The sequence below is a fragment of the Vombatus ursinus genome, unplaced genomic scaffold, assembly GCF_900497805.2.
Source record: "Vombatus ursinus unplaced genomic scaffold, bare-nosed wombat genome assembly UNPS02014770.1, whole genome shotgun sequence".
Taxonomy (NCBI): domain Eukaryota; kingdom Metazoa; phylum Chordata; class Mammalia; order Diprotodontia; family Vombatidae; genus Vombatus; species Vombatus ursinus.
The window spans coordinates 14,244,981-14,265,611 of record NW_020954548.1 but is presented as its reverse complement, the minus strand read 5'-3'; the positions used below and the strand labels follow the sequence as shown (position 1 = coordinate 14,265,611).

The 20,631-nt window shown below is 34.3% G+C and overlaps 1 protein-coding gene and 2 pseudogenes across 8 annotated transcripts in view; 2 read left to right on the top strand and 1 right to left on the bottom strand.

Annotated features, from left to right (window-relative positions):
- The window catches only part of CCDC171 (coiled-coil domain containing 171), a 496,773-nt gene that overhangs the window by 54,754 nt on the left and 421,388 nt on the right, over positions 1-20,631 (top strand). The gene's annotated exons all lie outside the window — the stretch shown is intronic.
- On the bottom strand, positions 10,006-10,529 carry LOC114043796 (annotated as a pseudogene).
- On the top strand, positions 18,421-20,016 carry LOC114043681 (annotated as a pseudogene).

Genomic DNA, 20,631 nt, shown 5'->3' with positions numbered 1-20,631 from the left:
AATCTCCTTCTGACCAGTTGTTTGACCCCCTTACTGTCTGTGAGCTGAGAGTTCCAGAAGCAGCTGTTGTGGCTGCTGATTCAGTCACTCCCAAGGTCTGCTTCTGGTTTGCTGTGGCTGGGGCTATGTTAGTGTGGCCTGTGCCGGACTTCACTCCACTTTCACCCAGGTGTGACAGACCTTTCCTGCTGACCTACGTTGTCTTTGGCATCTGTGGGCTGAGGTCTGGAAATCGCCACTGCTGCCACTGATTCAGTTGCCCCAAGGCCTGCTCTGGGTTTGCTGGGGCCGAGTCTGCACTGGTGTGGCCTTTGCTGAACTGTGCTCTTCTCTCACCCTGGTGCAATAGAACTTTCCTGCCGACCTTCCAAGTTGTCTTGGGCTGGAAATTTGTTTTACTCCATATTTTGGAGGGTTCTGCTGCTCTAGAATTTATTTAGACTCATTTTTTAAAGGTATTTGGAGGGGTTTGGGGGAGAGTTCGGGTGAATCCCTGCATTTATTCTGCCATCTTGGCTCTGCCTCCTAAAATTTTTGATAATAAAAAGAGATCACTTGTTTTCTTAAAACATTCTCCCTTTGTATTGTACTTGTCTTATCACATTCCTATTAGATTGTCTGCTTCTCCATGGCAGTGACCACTGTTGCATTTCCAACACCTAGTGTTGCTCATAAGAGCCTAAATAATTGTTGAATATTTGAATGTTGAATATTTGAATTTGTTCAGCACTTGAATATTGAATAAATTCTATTTATTTGTATTTATCTTATCTTGTTTTCGAGATTGAAAGCTCCCTGAGGGAAGAAATCAAGTCTGTCTTAGCTCCAATGATTGAGGAATACATAGTAGGCAAATGATAATTACTGATTCAATAAACTCAGCTTCAGCTTAAATTATTACAAAACAAATAGTCTGAGTAGAACATTGTTCTCAACATTTAAAGTGATGCAAAGGTTAAGACATGGTTCCTGTTTTTGTGGCATTTACAGTCTTAGGAGTGTTTGATACTTAAATAATCAAATGGATCTGTGATCTAATAGATCTGATTTTCTTTCTGATATACAGTTTGCAATTCTTCCATGTATGTCTGTCCTGTGTAACACTTGTTCATGTTCTTCCGTAACCATATTTCTGTCTGAAGACCTCCAAAAAGGGGACACCCATTACTTCTCAAGACTTTGGATGGTTTTAACTATGAGGAACTTTTCTTAAAATCAACCCTAAATTTGCCTCTTTGCATCTTCAAGAAACTCTTTCTAGTTTTTTCCACTTAGTCTAAACTGAATGAGTATGATCTCACTTGTCTGTATGATAGTTTTAAAATACTTAAAGACAGATGTTGTCTCCTGAGGCTTGTCTTTTCCTGGTTAAATATCCCGAGTTCCTTCAGTTGATCCTCATGTGCAGTGTATTCAAAGCCCTTCTCCTTTTTGATGGCTCTTGTACACTTTTCCAATTTATTGATGTCACTATTATATTGTGATGCCTGAAACTGAGAGCTCCACTTGTGTTCTTATTGGTACATCCTTAGTCCTGGAAACTATGCTTCTCAATCCAGCACAAGCTTTTATTTTCTTTTTTGTTTGCTATGTCACACTGTTGACTTATTAGCTTTTCTTTCACCCACCCCGCACCCCCGGCAATTGGGGATTAAGTGATTTGCCCAGGGTCACACAACCAGTGAGTATCACATGTCTGAGGCCAGATTTGAACTCAGGACCTCCTGACTCCAAGGCTGGAGCTCTATCTACTGCGCCACCTAGCTGCCCCCATAATTAGATTTTAGTCTACTAAAAACCAAGGTCTTTTTCAGATAAATGTACCTCCTGCTCTTTCATCTGTGATGTTAATTTTTTTTAACCCAAGTATAAGACTTTTTATTTATTCCTATTAAATTTCATTTTATTAATTTAACCCTATCACATAGAACTGCCAAAATATTTTTGGATCTTGATACTGTCATATAATGTTATTGTTATCAACATATTACATGATAAGTGATATTTGAGAACTCCAGAAGTAAGCACTATATAAAAAATCTGAGAACTTCAGTTTTAAACTACAGTTTTATGGACCTCCTTCAAAAATATTTTTAAGAAGTTAATTTTAATTTTTTTGTTATTCTGAACTTGATATCCACCCATAGATGAGGACATTTCCATATACAAAGGATAGCAAGAGAGATTACATGTAAAATTGCAACTATTTCATGCTCTTAAAGAATGTAAATAACTTGCCTTAGTTAGAAAATTGTCCTTGTTTGTCTCTATGTATCTCCTGTTTTTAAATGTTTGTTTGTTATATAAGGTTCAAGAGGAAGGTTGTTATTGATTAGGAGAATCAGGTAAGGCTTCATGCAGAATATTGTATTCGAATATGTTTTTAAATGATAAATAAGAATTCAGTAGGTGGAGAAGAAGGAAAGCATAAGTAACAGCATGAGCACAATCCTAAAAGTCAGAGAATACATTACATGTTTGAGACTGGAGATAGTCCAGTTTGGCTGGAATGCAGCATTTGTAAACTTATGAGAAGTCATTAAACAAAGAGAAAAATGAAGAAAGAAACATTTATTTAGTTTTCCTACATGAACTTAAAAGGATAGTTTGAAATGTAGTAAGGGAAATTGAGAGCATGAGAGAAGGATACAGAAAGTAAGAATCTGAGACACTTTTTTAAAATAGTGGGAAATTACTGGTGCCCCATCTAGAAAAATGATATAATCAACATGACATTAACAGTGATAAAGGGCCTTGACCAGAGATGAGCACAGTGAGAAGGAAGTTGCAGTAGTCTGAACTGGAAATGATAAGTTGTACATTAAGGTAATGGCAGGAGGTATCTTTGACCAGAGATAATAAATATGGTAAATGATTTAGGCTTCAGTCCTTTTGCTACATTGCTTTTCTTATATTTTTGTACTTGCTTGTAATAGATCATTTCATGTATAACTGGTAAGCTTAAGTTTCTTAGGAATAAGGTTCATATTAGCAGATAGAATGAATCAATCATAAACTATTAGACAGTTTCTGTGAGACAGGGGAAAGATTTGTGTTTCTTAACAGATATAGCAGATGTGATTCCCTCTGATGCTTTTTAAATACCACCTGTTCTCTAATAAACAGGCATGTCTCTTAAGCATTTTAAGTGAAATAGTACCATCTAGTGATGAAAATAAAAACTTCACCACTTGTTAATTTCCTAGATAATAAAAATAATGCAAAATAACGCTCTTAATGTATTGCCATTCCTTTCAAACTAAAAGCTGATTTCATTTTGAAGGAGATAAATTAATTTTTAAAGTTTTTATTAAAAAATCATAATTCATTTTGTTTTTATATCACAGTCATTTCCCACTTCTGTCCTGTAGAGTGATCCCTCCTTATTACAAAGAAAAAAGTTTAAGCAAAGACATCTGGTAGGGGGAAGCATGTTCTTCTTTTTTTAATAATATTTTATTTTTTCACAATTGTATGTAAAAACAATTTTTTAAATTCGTTATTTAAAATTTTGAGTTCCCAATTGTCTTCGTCTTCCCGTCCCTCCCTTAGCCCTCCCTGAGACAGTAAGCAGTTTGATATAGGTTATACATGTGCAGTCCTACAAAGCATTTCCATATCAGTCATGTTGTAAAAGAAAATACAAACCAAAAAAAAAAAAACCCACGAAAAAAATAAAGTGCAAAGTAGTATACTTTGATATACATTCAGACTCCAACAGTCCTTTTTCTGGAGGTGTATAGCATTTTTCATCACGAGTCCTTTGAAATTGTCTTGAATTGTTTGGAATTGTATTGCTGTGAATAGCTTAGTCATTCACCGCTGATCATCTTACAGTAATGCTATTACTATGTACAATGTTTTACTGGTTCTGCTCACTTTACTCTGTAGCAGTTCGTGTAAGTCCTTCAGGTTTTTCTGAAATAATCCTGCTCATCATTTCTTATAGCACAATAATATTCCATTATAATTATATACCACAACTTGTTCAGCCATTCCCCAGTTGATTGTCGTCCCCTCAATTTCCAATTTTTTGCCATCACAAAAGAGTTGCTATAAATATTTTTGTACAAATAGGTCCCACCTCCCCCTTTTAAAAATCTCTTTGGATGCAGACCTAGTAGTAGTATTGCTGGGTCAAAGGATGTGCACAGTTTTATAGCCCTTGGGCATAGTTCAGAATTTCTCTCCATAATGGTTGGATCATCACAACTCCACCAACAGTGCATTAGTGTCCCAGTTTTCCCACATCCCTACTAACACTTGTTATTTTCCTTTTCTATCATATTAGCCAATCTGATAGATTTGAGGTGGTACCTCAGAGTTATTTTAATTTGCATTTCTCTGATTAGTAGTGATTTAGAGCATGTTTTCATATGTCTATAGATGATTTCTTTCTTTGTCTGAAAACTACCTGTTCATATCCTTTGACCATTCATCAATTGGGGAATGATTTGTATTCTCATAAATTTAATTCTGTTCTCTATATATTTGAGAAATGAGGCTTTTAATTTAATGTAATCAAAATCATCCATTTTGCATTTCATAATGTTCTCTGTCTCTTGCTTGGTCATAAATTCTTCCCTTCTCCATAGATCTGACAGGTAAACTATTCATTGCTTTCCTATTTTGCTTATAGTATGAGCCCTTATATCTAAATCATATACCTATTTTGACTTTGTCTTGGTGTAGGCTGCAAGATGTTGGTCTATGCCTAGTTTCTGCCATACTATTTTTTTGTTTTCACAGCCGTTTTTGTTAGATAGTGAGTTCTTATTCCAGAAGCTGGAGTCTCTGGATTTATCAAACAGTAGATTACTATCGTCATTGACTGTTCTGTCTTGCATACCTAACCTATTCCCTTGATGCACCAGTCTATTTCTTAACCAATACCAGATTGTTTTGATGATTACTGCTTTATTATACAGTTTGAGATCTCATTTGGCTAAACTACCTTCCTTCACATTTTTTTTTCATTAATTTCCTTAATATTCTTGACCTTTTGTCTTCCAGGTGAATTTTGTTGTTATTTTATCAAGTTCTTTAAAATAATTTTTTGATGGTTTGGAATGGCACTGAATAAGTAAATCAGTTATGTGAAATTGTCATTTTTATTAAATTAGCTCAGCCTTCTCATGAGCAATTGATATTTTTCTAATTGTTTGGATCCAACTTTATTAAAGTAAAAAGTATTTATTTTGTAATTGTGTCCATATAGTTCCTGAGTTTGACTTGGCAGGTAGACTCCCAAATATTTTTTATTGTCTATGGTTACTTTAAATGAAATTTATCTTTCTGTCTCTTGCTGCTGGACTTTGTGGGTAATATATTGAAATGGTAATGATGTATGTGAGTTTATCTTATATTCTGCAACTCTGCTAAAGTTGTTAATTATTTCAACTAGCTTTTTAGTCGATTCTCTAAGATTCTCTAAGTGTATTAGCATATCATCTGCAAAGAGTGATAGTTTTGTTTCCTCATTGCCTATTCTAGTTCCTTCAATTTCTTTTTCTTCTCTGTCTCTCTGTCTCTCTCTGTCTGTCTCTGTCTCTGTCTCTGTCTCTCTCTCGCCTAGGCAATGGAGTTAAGTGACTTCCCCAGGGTCACACAGCTAGTGTTATATATATGAGGCTCGATTTGAACTCAGGTCCTCCTGACTTCAGGGTTGGTGCTCTACCATTGCACCACCTAGCTGCCCCTCTTCTCTTATTTCTATAGCTAGCTTTTCTAGTACAATATTGAATAATAGTGGTGATAATGGATATCCTTGCTTCACCCTGATCTTATTGGGCAGTCTTCTAGCTTATTCCCATTGCAGATAATATTTGCTAATGCTATCTTAGATAGGGACTACTTAGCATTTTAAGTACACTCCATTTATTCCTATGATCTTGAATGTTTTTAATAAGAACAGGCATTATATTTTGTCAAAAGCTTTTTCTGCATTTATTGAGATAATCGTGATTTTTCATGGTTTTGTTATTGATGTGGTCAATTATGATGATAGTTTTCCTAATATTGAACCATTGAAAATATTGAATATTTTCGCAATATTGAACCATCCCTGCATTCCTGGTATAAATCCCCCCTGGTCATAGATCCTTGTGATACATTGCTGTAATCTCTTTGCTAGTATTTTATTTAAAATTTTTGCATCAATATTCATTAGGGAAATTGGTCTGTAGTTTTCTTTCTCTAATTTTGCTTCTCTTGGTTTAGGTATCAGCACCATATTTGTGTTATAAAAAGGAATTTGGTAGGACTCCTTTGCCTGTTTTTCCAAAAAATTTATTTAGTATTGGAATTAATTGTTTTTTAAATGTTTGGTAGAATTCACTTGTGAATAATGCATCTGGCCATGGGGATTTTTTCTTGGGGGATTCATTGATGGCATGTCCAATTTATTTTTATAAGGTGAAGTTATTTAAGTATTCTGTTTCCTCTTCTACTAATCTGGGAAATTTATGTTTTTGTTAATATTCATCCATTTCTCTGAGATTGTCGGATTTATTGACATATAATTGGGCAAAATAGCTACTAATAATTACTTTAATTTCCTCTTCATTGGTGGTTAATTTACCCTTTTCATTTTTGATGCTGGTATTTTGGTTTTCTTTCTTTTTTAAAAAATCAAATTAACCAATGGTTTATTAAAACCAGCTCCTAGTTTTATTTATTAGTTTATTAATCTCTCCTTTGATTTTTCAGGATTTGCAATTTGGTGTTTAATTAGGGATTTTAAATTTCTTTTTCTAGTTTTTTTTTGTTTTTTAGTTGCATGTTCAAAGATCAATAGATCTACTCATTCTCTCTTTTACTGATGTAACCATTTAGAGATATAAATTTCCCTCTAAGTACTACTTTGGCTACATCCCATAAATTGTTGTATGTTGTCTCATTGTCATTCTCTTTAATGAAATTATTGATTATTTCTATTATGTGTTCTTTGATCCACTCATTCTTTAGAATTAGATTATTTGGTTTTCATTTAATTTTTTATCTATCTTTCCATGGCCCTTTATTGAATGTAATTTTTATTGCATTATGATCTGAAAAGGATGCATTTAATATTTCTGCTTTTGTGCATTTGGTTGTGAAGTTTTTATGCCCTAATACATGGTCAATTTTTGTGTAGGTGCCATGTACCATTAAGAAAGAGGTAGGGGCAGCTAGGTGGTGCAGTGGATAGAGCTCTAGCATTGGAGTCAGGAGGACCTGAGTTTAAATTTGGCTTCAGACACTTACTAGCTGTGTGACCCTGGGCAAGTCACTTAACCCCAATTGCCTCACCAAAAAAGGAAAAAAAAAAGAGGTATATTCCTTTCTGTTACCATTCAGTTTTCTCCAGAGGTCTTCCATTTCTAACTTTTCTAAAATTCTACTCACTTCCTTAGTTTCTTTCTTGTTTATTTTTTGTTACATTACCTAGTTTTGAGAGGGGAAACTTGAGGTCACCCACCAGTATATTTTTGCTGTCTATTTTGTCCTGTAACTCATTTAACTCCTTTAAAAATTTAGATGCCATACCATTTGGTTCACATATGTTTAGTATTGATAATACTGCATTGTCTGTTGTACCTTTAGCAAGATGTAGTTTCTTATCTCTTTTAATTAGATCTGTTTTTGTTTTTGCTTTGTCTAAGATCATTATTGCTACCCCTGCCTTTTTTACATCAGCTGAAGAATAATAGATTCTGCTCCAGCTCCTTACCTTTACTCTGTGTATTTCTTTACTTCAGATGTGTTTCTTGTAAACAACATACTATAGGATTCTGGTTCTTAATCCACTGTATGCTTCTGTTTTATGGGTGTATTCATCCCACTTACAGTTATGATTACTAACCATGTATTTCCCTTTATCCGATTTTCCTCCTGTTTATTATTCTTTTTCTTCTCCTTTCACCTAAGTTGATCATAGCTGATCATCACACAGTGTTGCTATTACTATGTACAGTGTTCTCCTGGTTCTGTTTGTTTCACTTTGCATTAGTTCATGTACGTCTTCCTAGGATTTTCTGAAATCTGTTGAGGCATTATTTTAAAGGTGTTTGGAGAGTAGTGTTGGGGGTGTTCAGTTGGATTGCTGCCTCTACTGCACTATCTTGGCTCTGTTCATTAATTACTTATACTTTTAAGCTTTCCTTACACAAGGTAAACTTCAGCTTTGTCCTCTTTGAATCACCACAAATTGCATTATAACTGGATATAAATTAAGGACACCTCTATATTTGAGAGAAAATATTTGTCTTAAGGTACAGACAGGTAAAGTGCTAGGCCTGGAGTCAGAAAGTCTCATCTCACTGAATTAAAATCTAGCCTCAGATACTTAAGAGTTGTGTGACTTTGGCAAGTCAGTTAACCCAGTTTGCCTCCATTTTCTCATTTGTAAAATGAGCTGGAGAAGGAAATGGCAAACTACTCCAGTATCTGTACCAAGAAAACCCCAAATTGGGTCATTAAGAATTAGATATGATTGAAATTACTGAATAACAACAAAAGCTTACCTGTATGTTTGTATAGTACCTGAATATTTGGGAAGAAGGAAAGAGGAAGGATATTTTAAAAGCGAGGTTTCTCTGATACAGTAGAAAAACATAGATTCAAATCCTACCCATCATTTATTAGCCAGCCCCAAGACTTTGGAAAAATCCCTTAAACCTCTTTGGGCCTATTGTCTTATCTATAAAATGGTGATAATAATACTTGAATGACCTTCCCTATAGAGTTATTGGGAAGTAAGTACTATAAAAATGTAAATTGCTATTATAAATTGTTCATCATTAATCTATACCATCTGGCTGAAGTTATCCACAAATGGGTAGGAAATTATCATCACTCATACTTAAACTCTACTTCTCCAGTTTTAGTTCAATCATCTGACTTGTCCCCATCATGGACATTGTGGAAGTGGCCAAGGTCATAGCTTCAGCCAAAACTCAATTTAGTCACAATACTGATTTTCAACAGGAATATACAAAAAATTAGCCCTTTTATGCTATTATTTGTACAGAGAAAGGACTTACAGATTAATTTGGGGTTGTCTACTTTCATTTGCAGAATAATCAAGAAGCTAATGTACAGTTTTGAAAGGTTTTCAGTCTGTGTATTCTGAACCAGTTCTGTAAGAGAACTCATGTAGAGATAAGAATGGATACATTTCTACTTGATAAGTTAATAAAATGAAAGAAATAAAGAATTCTTTCGAACTTTTTTCCATTTGTATAGTTTTTGAAATTAAGTTTTTATAATTGTCCTTGGTCTCAAAGGACAATTGTCTCAAAACCAAGACTCTAACCTGTGGCCATGTTATCTTTCTAGATCATGATAATATATTGAGTCGCATCTGAATTACTTTCAACTTGGTAGAAAAAGACATTTCCCAATTTAAACCCTAACTTTAAGTGTAAAAAGGGTCTGATGTTCTAGTGTTCAGTTGAACGACCAATGCTAAATTGCACTGTGGGATCCTTAAAAAGACTTGCCTTTTATTGTATTGGTGGCAATGAAATGTAGAAAGCAATTAATTATGATGGGTTATACAAAATTTAAAGCTATACTTTTTTGTGTTATTTATTATAGAAGTTGGAGAATGTCAAATTCATTTTGCAAGAATATATTTTGGCAGAAACAAATATAAATATTCAAACTTCAAAATAACTAGTAATTCTTAATGGATATGAATAGTAAAGGATGTGTAGTTTAAACAGCTCCAATTTGAGTTTGTTACTCCCAACTTACCTGAAATAGCAGATAAATGTTTCTTTAAATAATACAAATGAAAACTAAATGGAAAAATAGTAGCCAGAAGAGATTCTTTCGTAAAGGAGAAGAATAAAAACATTATTTCCAAGTAAGCAAATTACACTAGAGACAACTAATGTGGATCAAAATATTAATTTTCCTAGAAATATTGTTCAAAAATGAAATTTCAAATAAATTTCTCGAGCCACGTGTTAACATTCTTAGAAGTTTAATGTATATAGTTTGACTTTTAGTATGTCACATTTATAGAAAATAAGTTAGCACAGCCATTTGAATTGACTGCCAGCAAAATGGTCAAGGATTATTTCTCTCTCTCTTTTTCTCTCTCTCCTTAGCACATGTAAACATGCCATGAGATATCCCATCTTTCCATGGACAATGCAACTATTTTTCGGTTGGTTGTGACAGGTGATGCAGGGCTCTATAGTGCTATAGGGAAGAATACATGCCAAACTTCATTCTTTGTCTTGTGCAAGAATTCTTATCTCTCACATTCTCTGGCATCCTCTTGACTACTGTAGATGATATTTTTAGATGTACATATTAGGGAATAATCTTACTTAGGTTTCTGATATTTGTACTATTTTTCCCCTTCATATTTCTTCAACAAATGAATCTTTGCAGTCATTCACCTTAATTTTTTTTTTTTCTTAACAATCTGGAACTTCAAAGCTTTCTTCTTCTACTTGTGTTCAACTTTCTAACTTGCTTTTATCCAACACTTTGCTTTTTTTTTCCTCAGGAAGCCAGTTCTCTTGAAGAGCCCACAAGAAGATGTTTAGTTATATTACATTTTTAAAAATTTTGAATTCCAGATTCTCTCCCTCCCTCCAGCCACTCATTGAGAAGGCAGGCAATATGATATCAATTATGCATGTGATGTCATTCAAAACATTTACTTATTAGCCATATTTTAAGAAAAATAAAGTAAAAAAAAGTATTCTTCAGTCTGCACTTAGATCATTTCAGTTCTCTCTTTGGACATGGATAGCATTTTTTCCCCCCATGGGGCAATTGGGATTAAGTGACTTGCCCAGAGTCACACAGCTAGTAAGTGTTATGTTTCTGAGGCCTGATTTGATCTTAGTCCTCCTGACTCTAGGGCCTGTGCTCTACCTACTGCACCACCTAGCTGCCCCATGGATAGCATTGTTTATCCTGAGTCCTTTGGAATTGTCTTTGCTCATTGTATTGATTGGAGTAGCTAGGTCTTTCATAGTTGGTCATCATTACAATATTGCTATACTGTGTACAAGTGTACTGGTTCTGTACACTTCACTTTGTATCAGTTCAAATACGTCTCCCCAGGTTTTTCTGAACCCATCTACCTTGTCATTTCTTATAACACAGTAGAATTCCATCACACTCATATACCACAACTTATTCAGCCATTCCCAAATTAATGGGCAAGTTTTACTTTCCATTTCTTTGCCACTATAAATAGAGCTGTTATAAATAATTTTGTACACATAAGACCTTTTCCTTTTTCTTTGATCTCTGGGATATAGTGCTAGTAGTGATATTACTGGTTCAGTGGTTATACACAGTCTTATAGCCCTTTGGGCATGGTTGGACTAGTTTACTATTCTACCAACAGTGCATTAGTGTCTCAGTTTTTCCACATCCCCTCCTGTATTTGTCATTTTCCTTTTCTGTCATGTTAGCCAATCTGATAGGTACAAGGTAGTATCTCAGAGTTGTCTTAATATTCATTTCTTTAATCAATAGTGATTTTAGAGCATTTTTTCATATGACTAGATAATTTTGATTTCTTCTTCTGAAAACTCTTCACATTCTTTGACCATTTATCAATTAGGGAATGACTCTTATTTTTATAAATTTGACTCAGTTTCCCATATGTTTGAGAAATGAGGCCTTTATCAGAGAAATTTGCTGTAAATTTTTTTGATGTTGCTTCTTTGTTTACGATGCTTCTTAGCAAACTGTAGTTTCCCTGATTATTTCTTTTAATTAGGTATATTTTGGCTTTTGCTTTGTCTGAGATCATGATTGCTACTCCTGTCTTTTTTTTTTTAACTTCAGCTGAAGCATAATAGATTGTACTTTAGCCCCTTATTTAAATTGTGTGTGTGTGTGTGTGTGTGTGTGTGTGTGTGTGTATTTCCATTTCAAGTGTGTCTCTTATAAATAAGATATTGTTGGATTCTGGTTTCTAATTAATTTTGTTATCTGCTCTTGTGTTGTGGGTGAGTTTATACATTCACATTCACAGTTGTGATTACTAACTATATTTCCCTCCATCTTCTTTTCTCTCTCTCCCTCTCTCTCTCTCTGTCTCCCTCTCTCTCCTTCTCTTTTCCTCTCCCCGCCTCCTCTGTCCCTTCTCCAAAGTCTGTTTTGCTTCTGATCACTTCCTCCCTTAAGCTGCTCTCCATTTTATCACTACTCTCCCCTATCCTTTCTCTTATCCCCTCCTGCTTCTCTGTTGTGTAAGATAGATTTACATAGCCAACTGAATGTGTATATCTGTCTTCTTTCCTCTTTGAAGCAATACTGATGAAAGTGAGATTCAAGTATTGCTGGCCTCCCATTCCATTTTCCCTTTAGCTGAAAGAGCTCTTTCTTGCATGCTTTCTTTAAATTTTTTTTCCAATTAAATTTAAAAACAATTTTTTAAACATTCATTTAAGAAAAATTTTCAGTTCCAAATTCTCTTCCTCCCTTCTCGACCCCCTCCTTGAAAAGGCAAGCAATTTTATATAAGTTAAATGTGTGCAGTCATTTCTATATTAGCCATGTTGTGAAAGAAAACAGACCAAAAAAACCCTCACAAAAAAAACAAAAAGTAGTATGCTTCAATATGTATTTAGACTTCATCAGTTCTTTCTCTGATGATGTTTCATCATAATTCCTTCAGAATTATCTTGGATCTTTGTATTGCTGAGAATAGCTAAGTCATTCACAGTTGATCATACAATATTGCTGTTACTACGTACAATGTTCTTCTGGTTCTGTTTGCTTCATTCTGCATCGGTTCATGTAAGTCTTTCCAGGTTTTTCTGAAAATATCCTGCTCATCATTTCTTATAGCACAATAGTATTAATTTTTTTTGAATTGTTTTCACATGCAACTGGGAAATAAGAAATACAGGAAATGGGGTATAGAAATCTATCCTGCCTGTCAGGATAGATTTCTATGGAAATCTATCTATCTAATAATCTATCTAAATAGATTATTGTCTATCTATCTAATATCTAATAACTATCTAATATTTATCTAATATCTATCTAATATCTAATATCTAATTATCTAACTAACTATCTAATCTATCTAAATAGAAGGGGAAAGGGATAAGAGAAGGAGGGGGAGAGATAAAAGGGAGGGCAGATTAGGGGAAGGGGTATTCAGAGTACATGCCATCTTGGGGTGGGGGGAGGGATGAGATGGGGAGAAAATCTGAAACTCAAAATCTTGTGGAAGTGAATGTTGAAAACTAAAAATAAATAAATTAAAACAAAAGAAAAAAATTTTGGTTTCATTTTGTACTTAAATACAAAAAAAAAAGAATATTTTCACGTACATGTATACAGCACAACATAAAAAATGATTCGATATGAAACCATGTATTTCCATTTCACAATTTACTTTTTTGGAAAAACTATGTAATAAATACTACACATCGTTTTAAAAAAGCAGCTTTTCTGTGCTTCCATCTGAGTTTTCTTTTGTTCTGTGCTGTAGACTTTTTTTCTTCCCTCCTTTCCTACCTCACCCTAGAGTCTATTACTTTTATTTTATACATTTAAAAACATTATCCTGATATGAGCTTTATAGGCTTTCCTAGGATGTCTGAAGGTTCTATGACACAAAAAATATCAAGAACCCTTGTTTTACAGTGATGCAGATTGTGTCCCTTCCATGTTTCCTTTTCTCAACTATTGTCCATGTTGCCATATAAATTCACTACCGAGGGTTTTTCCGATTGTGATTTGGCTCTTTCATGCTTTTTCTTAATAATTTTTATTTTTAAATTAAAAAAATCAATTCAATTTTATTTTCAAGTACCTATTTTTCTCCCTCTCACTTTCTCCTTCTCTCTCCCCAAATTGAGAAATAAAGAAAAACAAAAACTAGTTATAAACATGTATAGTCAATCAAATCAAATTCCTGTACTGGATATCTGGATATGTTAAAAAAAAAGTCTCAATATGCACTCTGAATCCATCACTTCTCTGTCTGGAGGTAAGGACAGCATGTTTAAGTAAGAATCTTTTGGAATTGTGGTTAGTCGTCGTGTTGATCAGAGTTCCTAAGTCTTTGACAGTTGTTTGTCTTTACAACATTGATATTTTTGTATAAATTGTTCTCCTGGTTTTGCTCTCTCCATTTCACATCATTCCTTATAAGTCTTCCCAGTTTTCTCAGAAACCACCCCCTTCATCATTCTGTATAGCACAATAGAATTGTATCAACTTAATATATCATAACTTGTTCAGCCATTATTCAATTAGTGGGCACCCTGCTTAGTTTCCAGATATTCACTACTACAAAAAGAGTTACTGTAAATATTTTTACGCATATTGGCCCCTTTCCTTTTTCTTTGATTCCTTTGGGATATATTTTTAGTAGCAGTATAGTAACATAGTTTAAAATAGCTCTTTCTTTGGGTATAGTTCTAAATTGCTTTCTAGAATATCTCAACCAGTTTGCAACTCTATAAACATTTCATTAATGTTCCTATTTTCCCATACCCATTCAACATTTGTCATTTGCCTTTTTTGTCAACTTTGTTTATTGATAAATGTGAGGCAGTGCCTCAGAATTTTTTTAAATTTGCATTTCTCTAGTTATTAATGATTTGGTATGTTTTTCTTTTTTAAAATTTTATTTATTTATTTGTTTGTTTTTAGTTTTCAACATTCACTTCTATAAGATTTTGAGTTTCAAATTTTCTCCCCCTTCCTCTATCTCCCCTCCCTAAGATGGCATGCAATTTGATATAAGCTATACATGTACAATCATATTAAATATATTTCCACATTAGTCATGTTGTAAAGAAGAATTAGAACCAAAGGGAAAAACCATGAGAAAGAAGAAACAAAAAAAAAAAAAAAGAGAAAATAGTATGCTTTGATCTGCATTTGGACTTCGTAGTTCTTTCTCTGGATGTGGATAGCATTTTCCATTATGAGTCTTTTGGAATTGTCTTAGATCCTTGTATTGCTGAGAAGAGTTAAATATATCAGAGTGATCATTGCACAATATTGCTGTTACTGTGTACAATATTCTCCTGGTTCTGCTCACTTCACTCAGCATTAGTTCATGTAAGTCTTTCCAGGTTTTTCTGAAGTTTGCTTGCTCATCATTTCTTATGGAACAGTAATATTCCATTACATTCATATACCACAACTTGTTCAGCCATTCCACATTGTTGGACATCCCCTCAATTTCCAATTCTTGGCCACAAGAGCTGCTATAAATATTTTTGTGCATGTGGGTTCTTTCCCCATTTTTATGATCTCTTTGGGATACAGACCTAGAACTGGTATTGCTGGGTCAAGGGGTATGCATAGTTTTATAGCCCTTTGGACATAGTTCCAAATTGCTCTCCAGAATGGTTGGATCAGTTCACAACACCACCAACAAAGCATTGGTGTTCCAATTTTCCCACATCTCCAACATTTATCATTTTCCTGTTTTGTCATATTAGCCAATCTGATTGGTGTGATGTGGTACCTCAGAGTTGTTTTAATTTGTATTTTTCTAATCACTAGTGATTTAGAACATTTTTTCACATGACTATAGAGAGCTTTCATTTCTTCATCTGAAAACTGCCTGTTCATATCCTTTGACCATTTATCAATTGGGGAATGACTTGTATTCTTACAGATTTGCCTCAGTTCTCTATACATTTTAAAAATGAGGCCTTTATCAGAGACACTGACTGTAAAAACTGTTTCACATTTCTGCTTTTTTTTTCTTATCTTGGTTGCATTAGTTTTGTTTGTGCAAAATCTTTTTAATTTAATGTAATCAAAATTATCCATTTTGAATTTCATAATGTTCTCTATCTCTTGTTTGGTCATAAATTCTTCTGTTCCTCTTAAATCTGACAGGTAAACTATTCCATACTTTCTCATTTTCCTTAATGTATCAGTCTTTATATATAAATTGTGTACCCATTTTGCCTTTATCTTGGTATAAGGTATATGTTGCTGGTCTATGTCTAGTTTCTGCCATACTGTTTTCCAGTTTTCCCAATGCTTTTTGTTAATGAGTTCTTATCCCAGAAGCTGGAGTCTTTGGGTATATCAGACAGTAGATTATTATAGTCATTGACTACTGTGTCTTGTGTGGTATGTTTTTTTTTTTTTTTGTCCATGTGGTTATTGTTAACTTGAATTTCTGCTTTGAAACCTGTTAGGTTGTTTTTTTTTTGACTATTTATCAGTTGAGTGATGACTCTTATTCTTAGAAATTTGAATCAGTTCCTGTATATCTTAGAAGTGAGGCTTTTATCTGAGAAATTTGTTACAAAGTTTTTTCCTTAATTTCCTGTTTTTCTTTTAATTTTTTCTACATTGATTTTGTTCATATTGAAACTTTAATGTTAGATTTTAGAATTGTCTATTTTATCTCCTGTGTACTTCATGTCTGATTTTGAACTCTTCCTTTATTTATTGATCTGACAGGTAATTTCTTTCTTGTTCCTCTACTTTTTTTTTTGTGTGTGTTTCACCTTTTATGTTTTAATCATGTATGCTTTTGGAATTTGTGCTCATATATGATGTGTGGTTTTGGCATGTACCTGGTTTCCTTGAGATTGCTTTCCAGTTTTCCCAACAATTTTGGTTGGTTAGTGAGTTCTTGCCACAGTTGCTGGAATCTTTGGGTTGGCAAACACTAGACTTCTGAGCTCCTTTTCTTCATTGTGTAACTGATATTTCACTTAACCTTCCTATTTCAAGTTGTTTCGAATATTACTGTTTTATATTATGGTTTATGATCTGTTATTGCTATAACCTCTTCATTTCTACTTTTTTTCATTAATTTCCTTGATATTCTTGACCTTTTGCTACTCCAGATTTTTGTTTTTTTTTTCTAGTGCGATAATGTTATGCTAGGTAATTTGGTGTGGCACTGAATAGTAAATTAACTTAGGTAATATTGTGATTTTTATTGTATTGGCTTGGCCTATCCATAAACAATCAGTATTTTTCCAATTATTTAGATCTGCCTTTATTTGTGTGAATAATATTTTGTAATATAAAGTTTATATACTTCTATGTGTGTCTTGGCAGGTTGACTCCCAAGTATTTTATACTGTATTTATAGTGAAATTATTTTAAATAGAATTTTTCTATCTCTTCTGCTAAATTTTGTTGGTAATATGCAGAAACGTTGATGATTTGTGTGTGTTTATTTTATATCCTGCAAATTTGCTGAAGTTGTTAATTGATTAGCTTAGTTTTTTTGGTTGATTCTCTAGGATTTGCTCAGTAAACCATTATATTATCTGCTACATGTGATAATTTTACATCTTCCTTGCCTATGTTTATTGTCTCAATTTCTTTTTTCTTGTCTTCCTTGATTTTTAACATAGAACGTTCAAGTCAAGTGCACGGCACATAGTAAATATCAAATAAATGCTTGTTTATAGATTGATACAGTTTGTACAGTATTTTCCCTTCAGTATTGGCATATGACCACTCTTCTATCATTCATACATTTATTTGATGACATTCCTGACTCAGCCTCTCTTGTATGTAATGTGTTACACTCTGTTCATCCTTATTATGCAATGTCTCCAGTGCCTTTTGGGAGATTTTCAGTTTTTAATTCTTTAGTGAGGCAGCATTGTCCAGTGGAAAGACAAGAAGCCTTGGAGTCATGAAAACTGGGTTCAATTCCTGCTTCTATCATTTACTTCATATGTGCCCTTTTTGGGTATCAGCTTTTGGGAGACATAAAGAACCAGTGGAATAGACAAAGATCTTAGAATCAAGAAGAACCTGAATTTATTTCTTATTCTGCCATTTGCTGTTTTTTTGTGTGACTACGGTTGAGTTATTACACCTCACTAGTCCTTAAGTTTTTTTTTTTAATTGAGGCAGAGTTATGTGATAGACAGGACACTGGATTTGGAGTCAGAAAGACCTGGGTTGAAATCTCACTTTAGAAACTTACAGTCTTACCCTGAGCAAATCATTTCACCTCTCTGTTCCTCAGTTTCCTCACCTATAAAATGAAAGGATATGATTCTTTGTCCTCTCAGGTCCCTTCTAGCTCTCAATCTATGATCCTATGAAAATGTAATGTTTCATGACTCACAGGCATAGTATACTTTGGTTTAGCGGTAGGAATACTTTTTGATCTCCATTTAGATGATATTGATGTTTGCAGCATCTGATTTACATGTCTATAGCAATGTAATTCAGTATAAAGAGTTCTTGACTATTTGTCTGGGGAGACTTCTGTTCTAGGTCCAGTTTGACTAACCTGGGTAATTCACTTTTTTTTGACTTAGTTTTTTTTTATGAACAGAGTGAAAGAATGAATTAAAAGCATTTATTAAGTACTTACCGTGTGCCAAGCACTGTGTGAAGCACTAGGGATATGATAGGAGAATCATTCCGGCTATCAATGAGTTTACATTGTAAAAAAAGGAGAAACTACACATTAGGGTATTGGTGGCCATGGAAGGTTTTTTGGACTGGAAAGTCACAGGCTTGGTGAAGAGAGCCATAACGCAGTAGTTTGTTTAGTTCTTTCCCAAAGTGGTGATTGTATTGGTTTGGTTCAATTACAGATGGTAAGAAAATGGCTGGGGTGATTACCTTGAAGGATAGTCTGGTCTGAGTACTGTTAAATGTAGTTAAGTATGAGAATTTAAGCTCATAGGCTCACTAGTCAGGAAAGCTTGGTTCCAGGACTAGAGTTCCAAAGTTATTCTGCAGAAAGAATAGTTTGGATCAACTGACTTCTAAAATACCTTTTATTTCTAAAGTTCTGAGTTTGTGATTTTATTTCATGGATTCAAAAAGCTTCCTAGTTTAGGTAGTAGCAGTCTCTTGTCCTGCTTATTGGCTCATAGTATTTAAATTTAGTTTCTAATCTTAACTGCTTCATTCTAAAGGTTAGGAAACTGATACCCAAGGTGTTTAAGTGGCTAACCCCAAGTCATGCAAGTAAGAGCAGGAATTCAGGCCTAGTTTCTCTGACTCCAGAGCAAGGATGCTTTCTTCTAAAGTATGATGACTCTCAAAAAAAATTGAAGTTCTTATCTTTTCTCCTAGTGTTATGGTATACGAAGTAGAATTATAAGCAATAACAAAAATCAGTATTTTTGACCAATATAAAACTAAACCAGAAGAAAGAGTCAAGGAGAAAAAACTGAAAGTAAGCAGCCAGATGAACCCCCAAAGCTAGAAAAACTAGGAAGTCGTGTAGAAATTGATAATGAAGGAATGATTGAAACAGATACAGACTTCCCTTAGGAAGTGGGGGATGAAACTTCAGAAATAACAGATGATGATGGATCAGACTAATGAAAAGAAGGTGGAGACTGTTGATACCCTAAATAATGGTGAACTTAAGAAAGCCATTGAATTACTTACTCACAGAGGCCATCAACCTGAATCTATATTGGGCTATTTTATATTCTAAGAGAGCAAATATCTTTATAAAACTGCCAAAGCCCAGTGCTGCTGTCAGAGATTGTGACAGAGCAGTTGAAATAAACTCAGACTCTGCTCAGCCCTTCCAGTGGAGAGGGGAAGCCCACAGACTTGTTGGCCACTGGGAGGAGTCAGCCTGTGATCTTACCATGGTTTGTAAGCTGTATTGTGATGAAGATGCCAGTGCTATGCTGAAGGAAGCCCAATTATAGGCCCAGAAAATTGCTGAACATTGGCAAAACTATGAAAGAAAATGTGAATAGCGGGAGAACAAAGAAAGGATAGAAAGGGTAAAGAAAGCTTGGGAGGAACATGAGCTAGCCCAAAAGGAGGAAGCCTGGCAAACTCATTTTGACTCCTTTCCAGGTTTTCCTGGAGGGATGCCTGGGAACTTTGGAGTCATTCATGGCATGGAATAGGCTATGCCTGGGATAGCAGAAATACCTGGGCTCAATGAAATTCTTAATGACCTAGAAGTGCTTACAGCCTTTTAGGATCCAGAAGTGATGGTAACGTTTGAGTATGTGTCTGAGAACCCTGTGAACATGTCTAAATATCAGACCAACCCAAAGATCTTGAATCTTGTTGTCAACCAGATTTGGAGGTCAAGCGTAAAAGTCTTTTAACAAATAAAGCCCTTACTGAAGGGAAAAAATAAGTTCTATAGGAAGCAATTTCATTTTTAAAAATAAAATCTGAATTTTAAAATTCTGAATATAGTATACCACCTCTGGGCTCCTCTCAACTTTCACTTGCACTCTAGGTTGTGTTTCCAGGGGGCAGCTACTGACCACTGTCCTAAGATTTCTAGGGTAAGCATTAATTAGCTGGTGGGGTTCCTCCTGAGCTGCCACTAGTATGCTCTCCATTATCTGTCACAGTTAGATGAACTCCATTAGCTTTTAGAAAAAGGATTGACTATGAATGTATATGAGGAAGTTATTAAAAAAAACATTTCCTGTAAAAGGGAGGTACATTTTCCCTTTAAACACATAGGGCCCCTGGGAAGAGTAAGTTCTAAAAAAAAGTATAATGGTAGTGAGGCACATGTGTAGAGAACATGTGTGATAAAGTGTTATTGCCTGATTCCTGGCTTGGGAAGGTCTTTTTTACTTTGTAGAGGCCTCCTGAAGTTCCCTTTAGGTGTAGCTTTTAGCTAGGCCCTGAGTGTTGATTCATTTCTACAACACATAGCCAATCCTTTTCTCTTTAAGGGTCATTTTCCCTGAT